General features: G+C 45.7%; 1 long non-coding RNA gene across 1 annotated transcript; it reads right to left on the bottom strand.

Moving 5' to 3' along the window:
* Positions 1-1,824: 1,824 nt before the first annotated feature.
* LOC144300159 (uncharacterized) lies at positions 1,825-5,875 on the bottom strand. The gene is made up of 4 exons (XR_013366753.1): positions 5,701-5,875; positions 5,480-5,576; positions 3,151-3,436; positions 1,825-3,055 (listed from the first exon to the last, which is right to left on the bottom strand). It is a non-coding gene; the product is annotated as an uncharacterized LOC144300159 (long non-coding RNA).
* Between the last annotated feature and the right edge of the window lie 10,129 nt (positions 5,876-16,004).

Raw genomic sequence — 16,004 nt, 5'->3', positions numbered from 1 at the left:
CCTTGAGCTTTTCCAGGCAGGAACTCCAGGGGACAGGGCGCCGCTGGAAGCCGTGCTGCTGCTTGGTCTCCGCCCCTGGTACCGGGGGTGGGACTGGGTGGGTTGTGTGGAGAGTTTCTGCAGCGGTCAGGTGACTCGGCACCTAGCACCCCATCCTCCAACGGGCTCAGCTGGCTTGCTCACGTGGCGTCAGAGGTCCCCAGGTGAGCGCAAAGGCACAGTTTAAGCTTCTGCTTGCTTCGTGTCTGCTGACGTCACTGGGCCAAAGTAAGCCACGTGGCCAAACCCAGATTCAAGGGGTGAAGAAATAGGTTCCTTCTCTAATGGGACGAGAAGCAAAGTCACAAGGCAGAGGGGCATCCATGCCGGGTGTGTCGGGGGGAGTCTTTGCAAACTATCTACCGAAGATTTTAGTGTATCACCAGCCTGATTCTCCCCCGAAGTTCCTACTCTTTTTTTTTTTTAATTTCTTTTTTTTATTTATTTATGATAGTCACAGAGAGAGAGAGAGAGAGGCAGAGACACAGGCAGAGGGAGAAGCAGGCTCCATGCACCGGGAGCCCGACGTGGGATTCGATCCCGGGTCTCCAGGATCACGCCCTGGGCCAAAGGCAGACGCCAAACCGCTGCACCACCCAGGGATCCCAGTTCCTACTCTTTAAGCAGGAGCAATAAAACACGTAATCATACGGTTACCCCAGCTTAAAGCTGAGTGCATTCTGGCCGCTGAAATAGTCCGGGGAGGGAGATTGAGTCTCTCTGCAATCATAATGCTTATAGATAGCCCAACTCTTCCTAATTCTAAGACGGTATCTGAGGAGAGGGATGCGGCACAGAAGAGGCGCAGGGTGGCTGCTGTGGTTGGTCCGCTTGGGTCTTGAACAGGGTGGGGTCTCATTCCAGCCCACGCCCTGCTTGCCAAGCCATGACCTGGCTGGAGCCACATCAGAGGAGGCACCTCTTTCCAATCGATCATCCCAGGGCTACCCTTAGTCTTCCCTCTGCCCGCAAAGACACCTTCTTCTACTGTCACCACATACGCTAACGAGGCCCAGGGTGTTCTCTATCTCCTCTAGTCCCTTGGGTGGCATCCTGCCCCCTTGGCTCTTATGGAAGCCCTCGCCGGAGAGCCCATGTGGTCATGACAAGGCCTCCCACAGCTTGCTGGGATGCAATGGCATGTGCCAGGCCGACCAGTCCCCCTCACCTCCTACATCACTGGAAACCTCACGGAGGCCTGGCTGTGATCCCCAATTAAACCTGCCCGGGCAGCTGCTCAAGGAAGTAATTCTGGGTAGTATTCTTGGACAAGCCATCTTGACCCGCTACAGGGCCAGTCCCTCATATATCTCTGGGTCCCGTCTACACCCTAGCAGAGCCACAGATGTGAGTACACGCCCCTAAGTCGATGCAGCTGCTCCTCCGACTATTCAGGGCAGGGCCCTACAGGTAGGTTCTTCCCAGGATCCCTTAAAAGCAAGATTCCTTGCCTTGGCCCCTTCTCTCCCTTTATCCTACACCTGAGGCTGGAGCTCTCAGCAAGGCACAATCAGGGACACACGTTTCTCTCATCTTCCATCTTCTTCCCACAACCCCTGGGCCTGGAAACAGGCAAGGCTTCCCTCTATCCTATCATCATTGCCCTGTGTTCCATCTGAGTCTCAGTGGCAGGCAGGGCAATTCCCTCTACCCTGTAAACAGGCAGCTCTGCTAAGTGCCTTTTATGTGCTAAAAGAAGAGACAAATTTCCAGATGTGGAAGATTCTTTCTTTCTTTCTTTCTTTTTTTTTAAGATTTTATTTATTTATTCATGAGACACACAGAGAGAGGCAGAGACACAAGCGGAGGGAGAAGCAGGCTCCATGCAGGGAGCCCGATGTGGGACTCGACCCCTAAACCGGGATCACGCCCGGAGCTGAAAGCAGACGCTCAACCACTGAGCCACCCAGGAGGCCCTGGAAGATTATTTCTTAAGCCCGCAGTATGGCTCGTAGGACTGCTTGCTGTCTTATCGCATACTTGTACTTCGCGTGGTGGGAGCTGACTGTAATCTTCCTCCAGTTTAATCTCTACTACCTTCCTCCTGGGAGACAGACGGGGGCTGGAGGAGCACTTCCCTAAGCGAGGTCCAGCGCCATCTGGGTCGCCTACAAACTTGTAAAAATGCAAATTTGCAAGTGCCACCCCAGACCTACTGAGTAAGAATCTTTGGGGATGGGGCCCAGGCATCTGTGTTTTAACAATTCTTTGGGGAGATTTTGATGCTCACTAAAGTTGGAGAAACACTAGGGCTTGTACTATACTCAAAAATGCAAATGAGAAAAAATGCATTAATCATGCAAATCAGGAGAGGCTGGCCACTCTTGTGGCGGCGGCGAGCCACCACTGCTCATAGTTATTCCGCAACTTCCCGGCCTCTTCCACTTAATGGAAGGAGCTTCTCCCCGGAAATCCAGGTCCCCCGAACCCTGGGCCCTCCAGTTGCCACTCTGCGCGTCTTGGGCAAGTGGCATGACCTTTCCAAATCCTGTTTTCACACCTAGAAAACCAGCATTTGGAGGAAATGTGAGAGCTCTCCAAACGTGACTGTTCCTTTTCAGGGCTGATGACAAACATATGAGGCTGAAGTTGTTGACTGACTTCCCTTCTGGTCGGTACCTCTTGACAATTCAGGAGAGCCTGAGAGGTTGGTGCCACAAGAGTGGAGTCAGGACGGCTGCCCCCGCCGTTGGCCATGGAACAGTTGGCCAGAGCGCTGAGCCTGACCAAGGGCTATAACATTCAGGAGTCAAGTCCAACCACCAAATGTCAGCGTTTTCAATCCAGTGACTCTGATACAAGACCCCCCCAAAAAAGCTTTATTCTGTATCCGCCTGCTTACCCTTCTTGGTCTTTCACAGTTGGAGTTGGGGAAATAACCGTCTTGAATTCCATGCCAGTAAGGGGTGCTCATCTCCGCTCCCGAGCTCGAAAGTCTTTAAAACTTTACACATTGCCGACCTATGGTTTACCCAAGCCATGCCACGCTCTGTGCTGCCAAAAGATCCTCAGAGACCTGAGAATGAAATAGGTGCTAGATGACAGAAGAGTGCCCCTCCCCCCCGCCCCAAGACCTCCCGTCCCAGTCTCTGGAACCTATGATTTTGTTACCTTCCATGCAAAAGAGACTCTGCAGGTCTGACTGAATCAAGGATTTTGAGATGGGAGATTATCCGGGATTATCCGGGTGGACCCAATGTAGTCACCAGGGTTCTTCTCGGTGAAGGAGGGAGAAAGAGTCAGAGAGGAGAGGAGAGGATGGAAGCAGAGTCAGTACAACGTCGGGCCCGGAGGAGGAACACGGGAAGCCTCTGGAAGCTGTAAGCGGCACGGAAATCAATTGTCCCCTAGAACTTCCAGAAGAACATCTTGATTTTAAGCCTTCTGGCCTCCAGAACTACAAGATAATACATTTGTGTTGGTTGAAGCCATCGTTTGGAGCAACGATAGGAAACTAATATAGTTGCCTCAACTCATTCTTGGTTGAGGGCCGACTGTGCCCCCAGTGTCTCCCGTGCTCGCTTCACACACATTATTCCTTTTCATTCTTAACAAGATGTCATAGCTGCCCAAGTCAACCACTAATCGTGTAGTCGGACCCAGAATCTGAGCCCAAGACCATTTATATATCACTCGTTTGCTAAAATAAATGCTTTTTGGGGGTGGCAAGCTTATGTTTTTTTTAAAAAAATTACTTTAAAGATAATTTTGTGAATAACTGAAAGTGAGCTCATCATAACATCTGCCATAGCACACGGAGAACGGAACACCTCTTAGACTTTCCATGTCCTTCACCCACGGTAATAGAGAACAAAATGAAATGCAAATTTGTCCAGGAAGGGCTACTTCTCTCTGGCTGATGTAATTAAGTGGATAATTTCCTTATTATCAGTGGAACCGGGGATTTGTTCATTTTCATTGAGATTATACATGGAGCCTCATTTCAGTTTGGTGCCTTAAAGAATCTCAAAAAAAAAAAAAAAAAAAAGAATCTCGTGCTCTTCTCATGGAAAATTCTGGATCATTTGCGATGCAGATCACTACAGTGCTGCTTGTTAGCGACTATCCCTTCAAGAGCTGTACCGATAATTGATTTCACATGGCACAGGCAATAAACAAAGGATCTTTCTCTCCCTTCTGGGTAATGGTTTCCTTCAGGATAAAAGCTGATACAGGAAAAGGAGGTCAGACATAATCCAGGGGATTTCAGTTTTCAGAGAGCAGATTATGCTCCCATGGTTATTCATTTGCCCTCCTACCCTTCTGTTTCTGTCCTACAGAATCCCGGGTGGGAGAGGGACAGGGGTTGGGGGTCATCAGGCCTTACCCAGTGCTTACCCAGAGCGTGTGTAAAGAAAAGCCCCAGGCCGAGCGGTGCAGCTGTCTCAGACCAGGGTGCTGCTTTTAAGCAAACCTAGTGGGCTTTTACCTGGATCCTGGTAGGTCTTTCAAAGGGGCGGGGGCGGGGGGGTGTGTCCCACCCCACCCACCAGAAGTTAGTTCTGCATCCAGCTGCTGCAATTCCATTTGGGATGACTAGAGAGCAGCAGAGAATCGGATGTCCCACAGATGCTAGGAGGTGAAGGACCACCCAGCGAGCAGGGAGTCACAGGCCAAGGTGGCAAGGTCAAGAAAGGTGACAGTGACAAACACGCCGAATATGACACAATAAAAACACAAGAATGAGTCAAGGACTGTTGCTGAAATATTTCTTGGAGGAAATTTTAGAGTCCAGAGGAAAAGCCTCTGAGTTAAGCAAAGGAGGTTAGACGCAGAGAGAGAAGATGAGAATCATCAGCTGGAAGGAGGCCAGGCCTGAAATAACAAGAGAAAAGTTAGAGAAGGAGACAAACTGTAAGAGACCCCTAACTCTGGGAAACAAACAAAGGGTTGCGGAGGGGGAGGTGGGCGGGGACGGGGTGACTGGGTGATGGGCACGGAGGACGCACTTGATGGGATGAGCACTGGGTGTTATACTATATGTTGGCAAATTGAATTTAAACAAAAAAAAAAGTAAAACAAAACAAAACAAAACAAAGACAGAGCAATCTAATTCTGATCCCTGGTGCTCGGCAGCGAGTGCTAGGGGAGGGACTTGGGGAAACCTAGCTGTAAGAGCATGTCCACTTCCTCACCTGGCCTCTGTCTCTGAGTTTATCCACCAGTTTTGCCCCTGACAGTCAGCTCTGTGCCCACTGCCAACTGGTCTACTGCACCACAGGAAGGCTAAAGACGAGTGCGGCCCCTCAGCAGGTGTGAAGTGGAGGTTCCACATTGGACGGAGGCTGTTCTGCGCCCAGAGGTACCAACATGGGGGCTGTCTTTGGGATTAGAGGAGAGACACCCAGGGAAGCTGTAGCTCTGCCATTTGAGAGGCACCCTCCGGGAAGGTGGCCCAGGGCCTACAGGACACACTCGCAAGGCTGGGGCGAAGACTCACAAAGTGCATCCCCTGCATAGCTGCGTTGCTGCAGTGTAGGGTAACGGGTTCTGAAGCTGTCTGTCCCAGGGCTGTGAGCACCGGCCTTCTCCATCTCCTTAAAAGGAAGGTGATCGTTCTTGTGCCAAAAGCTCTAGCAAACCCCATCTCCTGCTTTCTTTCCCACCCCCCCTCAACAGCCTAAGAATATTGTGGCAAGCAAGGGAACGTTGTTATCTTACACGCTGCGTAATAACACAGGGAGAGAACCCAGGAAGACGTCACCGCTAAATATTCCTGCCAGGAAGTCTCCTTACAAATGGCAAGAAGTTATTTCAGTGACAAGATCAAGGCTGTTCAGGGAGAGAGCCCTCTGAAGAGCAGCAGGCTGTGCGTGCGGCTCCACTCCAGCTCACCTCCCTCCCCCATCCAATGACATCACGCCGAGGCTGGAACTGGGAACAGGGCCCCAGGGTCCCCGTCAGTACCAGCCACGCCAGAGGGGAGGGGTGCAGGCAGGGAGATCTACACCAAATGTTTATCTAACGTTTTTGTTTAGCTTTTCTGGGACATTTCGGATCTATACACAGAACCTCAGAGCTCCTAACCAATGAAGTTAATGCTGGGAGAAAAAAAGCATTGGTCTCAGGGGCAAAGTAACCAAACCAACAACATTTATTTATTTATTTATTTATTTATTTATTTATTTATTCATTCATTCATTTATTTTAGTTTTTCCAACCAAGAGTTTGAATGTCTGTTTTGGTATGAAATTATCAGAACATACGGCACCTACCAAATTCCCCTCATTTTACATAAATCTGAAAGTAGCTGTAGCCACAAGTGGAATCCCAAGCTGTTATATCCACGAGTTCTAGTAGTGTATTTGCAGACATGGGAAAACTCCTAGCTGAATATTACTAAATGCAAAGAGAAAAATCACAAAGCAGTTTGCATCGTATGGACCCCGTGTAGGAAAACACAAAAAGATTTAGAAGGATCTGAACTCGTCTATTCATTAGGCGGGTGGGACTGCTCTTCTTGTTTTCTTCCTTCCACTTGTGGACTTCTAATTTTAATAAAATGACTGCGTATCCTTTTGTAAAGTTAAAAAAAATAATAATCATTTTTTAAATAGTCACACTATCAGGGAAAGGGCCGCTGTTACAGAATTTTCCAGTCTTGACATAGTCCAACATTGCTTCACAGACCAAGTCTCAACCATTAGCAGACACTTAGATATAAAGAATTATTTCTGGAATAGCAGGAATGCTTCTTGTTCTAAGCCAGAAGCTCAAGGATCCCTGAGAAGCCTTTGAGAGAGAGCGTATGTTTCGAAAGAAGTCAGACAGGAAGCATGCGCTCTGAGAAATATCTTCTGGAACCCACAGAAGGACACCTGAAGGACACCAGCCCAGCTTGTGTCCTGTCACTCTCTGGAGCCAACAGGGACTGGGTTCCCAGGACATGCCCTCGGAGAGCGTCTTCATTTTCAGTCTGTTCCTGATTCACGGTGGCAGTTCACTCTGTTGTTCTTACGAGAATTTTCCAAGACCAGGGCACTGGAAGCGCAGACAAAAGTGGTAATGCAATAGGTGGGGAGGCAGCAAAAGGGCCTAAGGTGGACCGAGCACCTCTCCGTGCTAGGTTAGGCCCTGGATGGGGCTCCTTTCCATATACACATTATTGAGGTCCATCCTTTTATGATCCTTTTATGGATTGTGTGGAGCCAACTGGCTTTTGCTTCCCCTTTCTATACTCCAAGAACGCTAGAGATGGAATTTGAAAATTGTTGTGTTAAAAAAAGCATACCTCGGAAACCGCTGAATGGACAATCCTAGAAGTATCTCAGAGAGGGTATGAGTACCTGCCTTGCAGGGATGTTGAGAATATTAACTACGTAAAATAAAGCATTTAGCATAGTGCCTGGCATAGAAGCCATATTATCGTAGATGTTAGCTGCTGTTAAACTTTGTTTAAAAGACAACTTAGGTGTTACAAACGCATTCTACTGAACACCTCATGAAGCGGTCAGTCTCATTTCCTAAGGGTTCAGAGAACTGCAAAATGGGGTGGGAAGCAGGACACTTTTATAGGATAAAGAATAAGAAACAAGAAAGAGAAAAATAGAAAATGAAGGAACAAGGAACTAAGGATAGAGCCCCGAGCTGGCTTGGCATTCAGGGATTGGCTGACCGGATGTATACGCTGAGTTTCTGGTCAAACAGAGTATGGACAAGGGCACAGAAATTATCTGAGTTTTGGTTTGTTGATGCAGTACCCCGGGGCAGGCATGTCTCCATCCTGAGCCTAGAAATTTATTTCAATGCTCTAATAGTGTCTATAACTCAATTTTTTTCTTTTTGTTTTTTGAACACAAAATACATTTTCTTAGATTCTAAATCATGCTTATTTTGAAGAGTTAAAATCTTAGTTTCATGGACTCTTGTCCTACGGAGACGGAAAGAAAATTCTCAGTCATCAAAGAGATGATGACTGAGCATCTCATTTGTGCTTAATTTGATTGCCCAGGCATAGATCCCTTTCTGTTTCAAACCATCACCCTACCTGATTTCATCCAGGGCTCAGAAGTTTGGAGAGTCCCTGCAATGCTACCTGGCTCTGCGAATCTTAAAGTGGGTCTTTGTGGGCTCAGAACGCACGAGATTCAATCCTACTGCTTTATTCCTTTCAATTGCCATTAGTGTCTTTCTTCCTTTTGAGATCCCGTAGTTGTAACCTGCTTCGATTTTGGATAGGTTAGCTCAGGACAGTTTGCTCCAGAAAAAGACCATTGTCGACGGTCTACTTTCTCCTACCTGCTGAATGATAGAGGAATGAAACTTCTAGCGACAACCAGGGAAGTCTATAAACAAGAAGGCTGGGCAATTACCAGCAGTGGCATCCCATTCCAAAGATGACTCCAAATGACAGCTTGGGCAAGTGATGGATATGGTTTTGTTGTTGTTGTTTGCGGAGGTCTCTTGGGAGAAACAACCCTCCCCATTCTCAATTCTTGTGGTTCAGCGACCCATGACTCGGGCCTGTCCAGAGTTCTCCACTCCCCTGGTCACAGTAATCGTTACCCAAGCAGGATAAATCAGAGCACACTGGGCTTTTTCTGGAACTAGTTACAAAAGAAGCGCTCCTTTCTTTTTTCATTAGGATCACTAACTGTGAGAATTATGTAAGCCTAGAACCGCAGGTGGCTCTCCTGGCCTTTACAAGGAGAGATGGGGGAGACCTATCCCAGAATGAAGCTAACACAGAACTGAGAAATGGTAAGACAGTCCCCTCAGAGAAACTTATGAGCCCCCAGGTCTGGCCCTACAGAAACAACCTCTGGCCCAATCTTCACAGTTATATGAGTCCGTCAAAGTAAGTCTGAGTTTCTGTTGCTTGACAACTGAAAGACACCTAATTACTACCAAGTTTATTGAGTAATATTTATTGAAAGCCATCTCTGTGCCAGGCATTGTGTCGGGCTCTATCTTGAGAAACCTCCATTCCGCTCAGAGGCAAATGAAACAGAAAGTTTTCAACAGTAATGAGTCAGCTTCCAAGAGTTCATGGAACACAGAAATACAGCTTGACCTAATCCCCGGATATTCAGTGAATCTTGAAATATCAAGGACGTACTTTTCCATGACACACTATCATATTATTCGGCTTAACCGAAAAAAGAAAATCGTATCTGAAGCATTGCTACTGCCACTGCAGAGCCTCTACATCAGTGCAGCTAGTGTGGTACCTTTTAGAATTCTCAGCTGAACCTTCTCCGTCGCCTTGATGTGGAGTTGTCCGGGAAACCATCTGTATTAGCTTCCTAGGGCTGCCATAACAAAGCAGCACAAACTGGGTGACTTGAGACAATGGAAATTTCATCTCTCACAGCTCTGAAGTCTAGAAGTCTGAAATGAAGGTGTCTGCAAGGCCACGTTCCCTCTGAAGGCTCTAGGGAAGTATCCTTCCTTGCCTCTTCCTAGCTTCTGGTGGCTCCCAGGAATCCTTGGTGTTCCTTGGCCTGCAGCTGCATCTTCATGTGGCCTTCTTTCCCCTCTGTATGCTTCTGGGTCTCACATGGCCTTCTTATAGACATACCCAGCATTGGATTTAGAGTCCATCTTAAATTGGTATATCCTCATCTTAACTAATTATATCCTCAAAGACACTATTTCCAAATAAGGTCACATTCTGAGCTTCTAGAGAGTCAAGGACTTTAAGGTGGAACTATACAACCCAGGCTACCATCCTACAAAAGCTCTCTGTCGAACCATTCTTTCCGATATAATGGCACAAGGAAAATCCCTTCTGGTGAGATTATTTGTTTACATGTCACAGAAATTAAAGGTAAAGCTTCTAATAGAAATGCTGTGCTCACAGAAATTAAAGGTAAAGCTTCTAATAGAAATGCCCTGGGTGGTGCAGCGGTTTGGCGCCTGCCTTTGGCCCAGGGCGCGATCCTAGAGACCCAGGATCGAATCCCACGTCGGGCTCCCGGTGCATGGAGCCTGCTTCTCCCTCTGCCTATGTCTCTGCGCCTCTCTCTCTCTCTCTGTGTAACTATCATAAATAAATAAAAAAAAAAAAAAAAAAAAGAAATGCTGTGCTCTTAGAGTGAACAAAGAACTCCCACAAACTGGGCCAGCAGAACCTAAGAAATATAAACTCTATTAGATATGTACTTATATTTGGTCAAAACTAGTTTCTGCTCAATGAATAAATAGTTCAGTTTGCAGATTGTGGAGAGAAAGGATAACCGGAGAGCGATTTTCATTCAACATAATTACTCATCATGGAATACGCACTGGAACCCCAATGAGATACCACTGTACGCCAAACAGAATGGCTAAAACCAAAAAAGAATGACAACACCAAGTGCTGACAAGGATGTGGAGCAACTAGAACCCTCAGTTGCTGCTGGGGGAAGTGTGTAATGCATAGCTACCTTGGGAAACTGCTGAGCAGTATGTACAGAGTCATACACATGCCAACCCTATGACCCAGCATGTCTACCCTAGACGTATACCACAGAGGAATGAATGTGTACATCACAAAAAGACTTCTCCAAGACTTTTCATAGCAGCTTTATTCATTGTAGCTAGAACTAGAAATGACTCCAAAGTTTATCAACAGGAGAATGGTACATATATTGTGATATTTTAGTATAATGGAATATTAAATACTAGTAAGGAAAAAAAAGCTAAAGACACAAAAAAGATATGAATGAAGCTCAAAAACATTTATGAGTAAATTAAAAAAGCCAGACATGAGAGAGTATACATACTGTATTTTTCCATTTATATAAAATTCAAGAACAGGCAAAATTAATCCATAGTGATACGAAATAGAAATATTACCTGGGAAGTGGCATAAAAGAGCTTTCTGGAGCAGTGAAAATGGCCTATATCTTAACTTTGGTAGTAGATATGTGGGTATATACCACATAAAAATTTCTATCGAACAAAAAAATTTCTATCGACCTACTTAAGGCTTGTGTATATTTATATGGGTAAGTAATACTTCACAAATAATAACACCAATGGTGAAGGATATGATTCTTGCCCTCTTGGGGCTTCCTGGTGGGCAGGGGAGATGAACAATAGCAAATTAGAGATTCAAGCATGTTATTAAAATTAGTATAAGTGCTATGATAGAAAAGATGGTGTACTTTGAAAAAGAGTAACAGAATACAATTTGGATTGGGGAATTATTTTCCAAATAACTCCACATGCCGCTATGTCTTCCTCAGGGCTCTCTTGCGATCTCAGATAGTATCAGTGATTTGCCAGTATACCAGGTAGTTGTTGAAATCCAACTGACCCCTGACTCTTTATTGGGCCCCAGGAACCCTGGATCGAAACACATGATCACTCCCAACAGTCAGTCAGCATTTCATTCTAGAAAGTTTAAGAAACTCGCAAATAAAGATATACCAATCGTCACTGGGACCTCTCCTTTCCTTGAGCCAAGATGAGACAAGAGGGAAAGGTCACTTGCCTGAGGGTTGCTATGTGGACTTCTGGAGAGAACTGGATGAAATGATGTGCATTCTTCTCTTATTAAACATGCTCATCTTTGCTCAACAAAAGGATTAATTTTCATGGAATTATTCATGGAACAAGCTTTTAAGATATAACTACTTAACAAGAATTTATAGTGGAGGTGATGAAGTGGTCACTGACTTACCTAATAGGAAGTTATTGATTATTAATTACATTAAGTGCTTAAAGAAATGAAAAGCATTACAGAATTGAAATTTTTAAAAAATAGTTCCTCTGAGGACCTGGCTGGCTCAGTCCTACTCTTTTTTTTTTTTTTTTTAATTTTTATTTATTTATGATAGTCACACACAGAGAGAGAGAGAGAGAGAGAGAGAGGCAGAGACACAGGCAGAGGGAGAAGCAGGCTCCATGCACCGGGAGCCCGACGTGGGATTCAATCCCGGGTCTCCAGGATCATGCCCTGGGCCAAAGGCAGGCGCCAAACCGCTGCGCCACCCAGGGATCCCTCAGTCCTACTCTTGATTTCAGCTCCAATCATAATCTCAGGGTGGTGGTATCAGCCTGGGTAGGGCTCCCACTCAGCAGGGAGTCTGCTTCTCTCCCTTTCTTTCTCTCAGATAAATAAATAAAAAAAAATACCTCCTCATAAAAGGTATATGAAACTAAAATGCTAAAACTTGAGAAGGTCATATCCTTGTAAAGGGTTTGGTTAAAAGAAAAGGAAACTTAAAATATCAGATAAAAAGTCCCAGCAGATGGGAGAAGTTTTGGAAAATCCTGTAGGCAGGACAGATGAAGTCTGTCTAGGAGAAAGGACCCAATCCAAAAATGCTAGTCTGATTACTAATGTCTGCGATGGAAGCAGTGTTGAACCTCAAAGGCCTATTATCTGCTAATTCAGCATCTCTGTAATCTCAGCTGTTCCAAGGCACCCCTCCGCCTCTTGGATTTGGTGAGTAAATCCTGTGAATTAACCAATTCAATATAACATATCTTCACTACTTGCTTTAGAAATGGGTGGTGGCTTGTTTTAATTTTGTGGAATCTGTAATTTGGTGGAATTTTTGCAAAGATTGAAAAGATTGGGTAATTGGAATGCACATGTATGTACATATATGTCTGATTATATTTATTGAGTTAAAAATGTTCATTAGCTACATCTAAGTGGACACCCTAAAGGGAAGCTACTGAATCTGTCACAGGGACTTTTGGGGCCAAGAAAGATGCATTCTGGGTGCTGTCTTGCCTATAAGATACTGTTTTTTTTCTCCTACAGGTATGAGGGCTTGTCCTTAACCATAGAGGTAGGTAAGAAAGAGGATCCTTGCCTCTGCAACCAATACTCCTGGCTAGTATTATGCAAGGTCAGAACACTGATGAGGATGTGTATCACCATAATGATCAACATCAAAGGCCGCAGAGACCTGCCCACAAGGGACCCCCTGGAAGCAGTGTATCTTGCTGGAATGTCAGTTAGTTGGTTGGTAGGTTTTGTTACATTTCAAAAGGAAGCCATAAATTTTTGAATACCTCTTCTCTCTCACCTGATACTTCTGTACTCCCTAGCATACCATCTACATAATTAGAATGAAATGTCCAATTAATAAGATTGGTTGCGCCTACATTCTTTTCTATTGCGTGTACAATCACTGTATTGTTGTCTTGGGAATAGATACATACGGCAGAACTAAACAACTGCACAACTAACGTCTTTCAGACTTCCCTTGAGCTCACCAGCTCTCACATCTCGAGAATATACTTTTATTTTAATGAACTTCCCTGCTTGCAGTGTTCCTCCACAGTGTCTGGTCTATCCTCAAATTCTCTCTTGCAACGAGACCAGGAGCCCCCAGTGACATCCCTAAGATCTAGGGTGCGGTGGAGGTCTCAGGGCCCAGGGTCTCCCCAATTCACCTGGGAAAAAAAAGATGCTGTATAACTCAAGACTGTTCAAGAAAGATTTCCCTAAGATGCATTTTGAGCTGCATCTTGAAGGAAGGGTGAAAAAAATGGTAGACAAAGAGAAAGCAAGGCAGGTGGAGAGAATGAAGAAACAATGAGACCAAGAAAAGAGTGAAGGAATCTACTGGGGTGGGTAAGAGGAGCTGCATCAGGAACTTATTATGGGATGCTGTTTTCCTTTACCCCCAACTGGGAAACATGAGGAATGTGTCTTAAGAGCAGGCATTTGGGCCAGATGGCCTTGTAAAAAATAACCCATTCTATGCTTTGGAATGTTCTAAAGTGGAAACCCATACCCAAGAATGGATTATGAAAAACAGTATTTTGCTATTTTTAGAGGCTAACGCCCTCTTTCTCTGAGTAATAAGCCTAATGCTCAGACTTATGAGTCAAGAACCACAGGCAAATGAAAACTGTATCAGATTAATATTTCCAAAATATTGTTCCTATTGCATTCGAAGTTCTGCTCGGGATGACCTTGCCAAAAAGGACATTGTGAATCATAAGCACACGATTCCATTTGCTGGATTTAGCAAAGAAAGAGGAGCAAGGGCCTTGGGGGTGGTGATGAAGGTAGAGAGAGCTCACCAGCTGCTGGGCCAAGCTCTTGCAGCTAGAGAACGACCTCTGAGGGCTGGTGCCAGACCCTCTGCTTCCCAAACACAGCAAGGACAGTGAGAGGCCCCTGGGCTGCTTCAAGGACACCTGTGCCTAATGAAGGTCCTGAGGAGAATTCGGGGTGGTTATGGTGAAGGGTTTTTGCCCCCTCTTGTCCCACAGTGCTGCCTGATACCAGAAATTGCCACATTTTTAGAATGTCCACATGATCACACATCTGGATCTTGAGGCAGCTAGATTCAGAATAAAGAGAGTTTGATGGGAAAAGACAATAAGAGAGCAGTAATACTAACGGGTGCCATTACTTAAGCACTCAATACCCGTGCTCTTGTGATACAATAAGAAATATGTATTTCTGGAAAAGAGCTCCTAAAAACTCTCAAAATTTCCTAAGTGGTAAGTGCTATAAAGGCTAGAGGGGAACTTTTTGTTATACATAACAAGCCCCTCTCAACTACATCTGAGTTTATGTTAATCAAGTGATTCTTGGAAAGCCCAAGAGAAGGGGGCCGGTTGCCAAGGAAACCAACCTTGTGATTAGAGGGTTGGAACTTTGAGCCCCACATGATCCCCCCACTTCCTAGAAGGGGAGAGGAGCTGGAGATTGAGCTTAATCACCAATGGCCGGCGATTTCATCAAGCCTGCCTGTGTAATGAAGCCTTTGTTAAAATCCCTAAAGTACAGGGTGCAGAGAGCTTCCAGTTTGCCGACCATGGAGGTGCTGGGAGGGTGGTGAGCCCTGAGTGCATGGAAGCTCCACAACCCTTCCCTCATACCCTACCCTGTGCATCCCTTCCATCTGCCTGAGTTATATGCTTCTATAATAAGCCAATAATCTAGTTTTTCTGAGTTCACTGAGCCACTCTAACAAATTATCAAATCCAAGAAGGCCATCATAGGACTCTCAGATTCATAGCCCAAAGGCACAGATGATAACCTGTGCTGGTGACTGGCATTCCAAGTGGAGGCTAAGGGCAGTCTTGTGGGACTGAGCCCTTCACCTGTGAGATCTGACGCTGTCTCCAGGTAGATAGTGCCAAAAGACTGGAACTGAGTTAAATTTGTAGGACACCCAGGGGGTGTCCACTAAGAATTAGAGACTTGCTTGGTATGGGGTAGGGAGGGAACCACACTTAATGAAAAAAATGAGCAAAGCTCTTTGCTCTCCACTAGTACCCTTAGGCCACGGAAGAAGATATTCCCAGCGTCTACCTCTCTGAGTAACTGGCAAAGGACCCATGCTGAGAAACCCTGTGTCATTAACCAGTGGAGAAATTCAAACTGTTGGTCCCCTAATATCCCTGGCTGAGGGTTCTCTTTGGTTGTTTATAAAGATGATTATAAATTGGGTTTCCTCAAGTAAGTACCCACCTACCCAGAACCATTCTGTTGTCTTCACTAGCAGCCATGTGCATTGGGGGATTCTGTGTAGAGCCCCTCCCTGACGTTGCCGTGGGATGGCGCTAACTCTGTCACCAGCCTATGTGACAAGGGTAGCAAGAGCCGATTTCATGGCAGATCTTGTTTATGAGCCACCAGCTATGCATCCATATTATGTCAGCACTCGGCAGAACCAGAGTTGTCAAAGACCTGATTGTCGAAGACCAGATCATCAGGGAGCTTCCAGTCCAGCAGAGACAGCCATTATGGCAGAGACTTCTGGTTGAAGTCCAGTATTCATTCTTCCCTCCTTGTAGAGAGAGAGAAGTTGTAAGTTGGTACATGACTACCAAGGTAAACACTATTTCTCAGTCTCCCCCGCAGCTAGAGATGGCCCTGTAACAAGGTTCTGGCCAACAGGATATAAGAAATGATCTGTGCAACTTCCTTGTTGGGCCTTTAAAAAGAATCAATGTCCTTACCCTTTCCCCTTCTCTTCCCTCCCACTGCTTGGAATGCAGACATGATGGCAGGAGTGGGAGGTGCCATCCAGAACCATGAGGTGAAAGCCACATAGTAA

Source organism: Canis aureus, chromosome 28 (genome assembly GCF_053574225.1).
Source record: "Canis aureus isolate CA01 chromosome 28, VMU_Caureus_v.1.0, whole genome shotgun sequence".
In the NCBI taxonomy this organism is placed as follows: domain Eukaryota; kingdom Metazoa; phylum Chordata; class Mammalia; order Carnivora; family Canidae; genus Canis; species Canis aureus.
The sequence above is the reverse complement of the archived record's forward strand: the minus strand, read 5'-3'. Positions and strand labels throughout refer to the sequence as shown.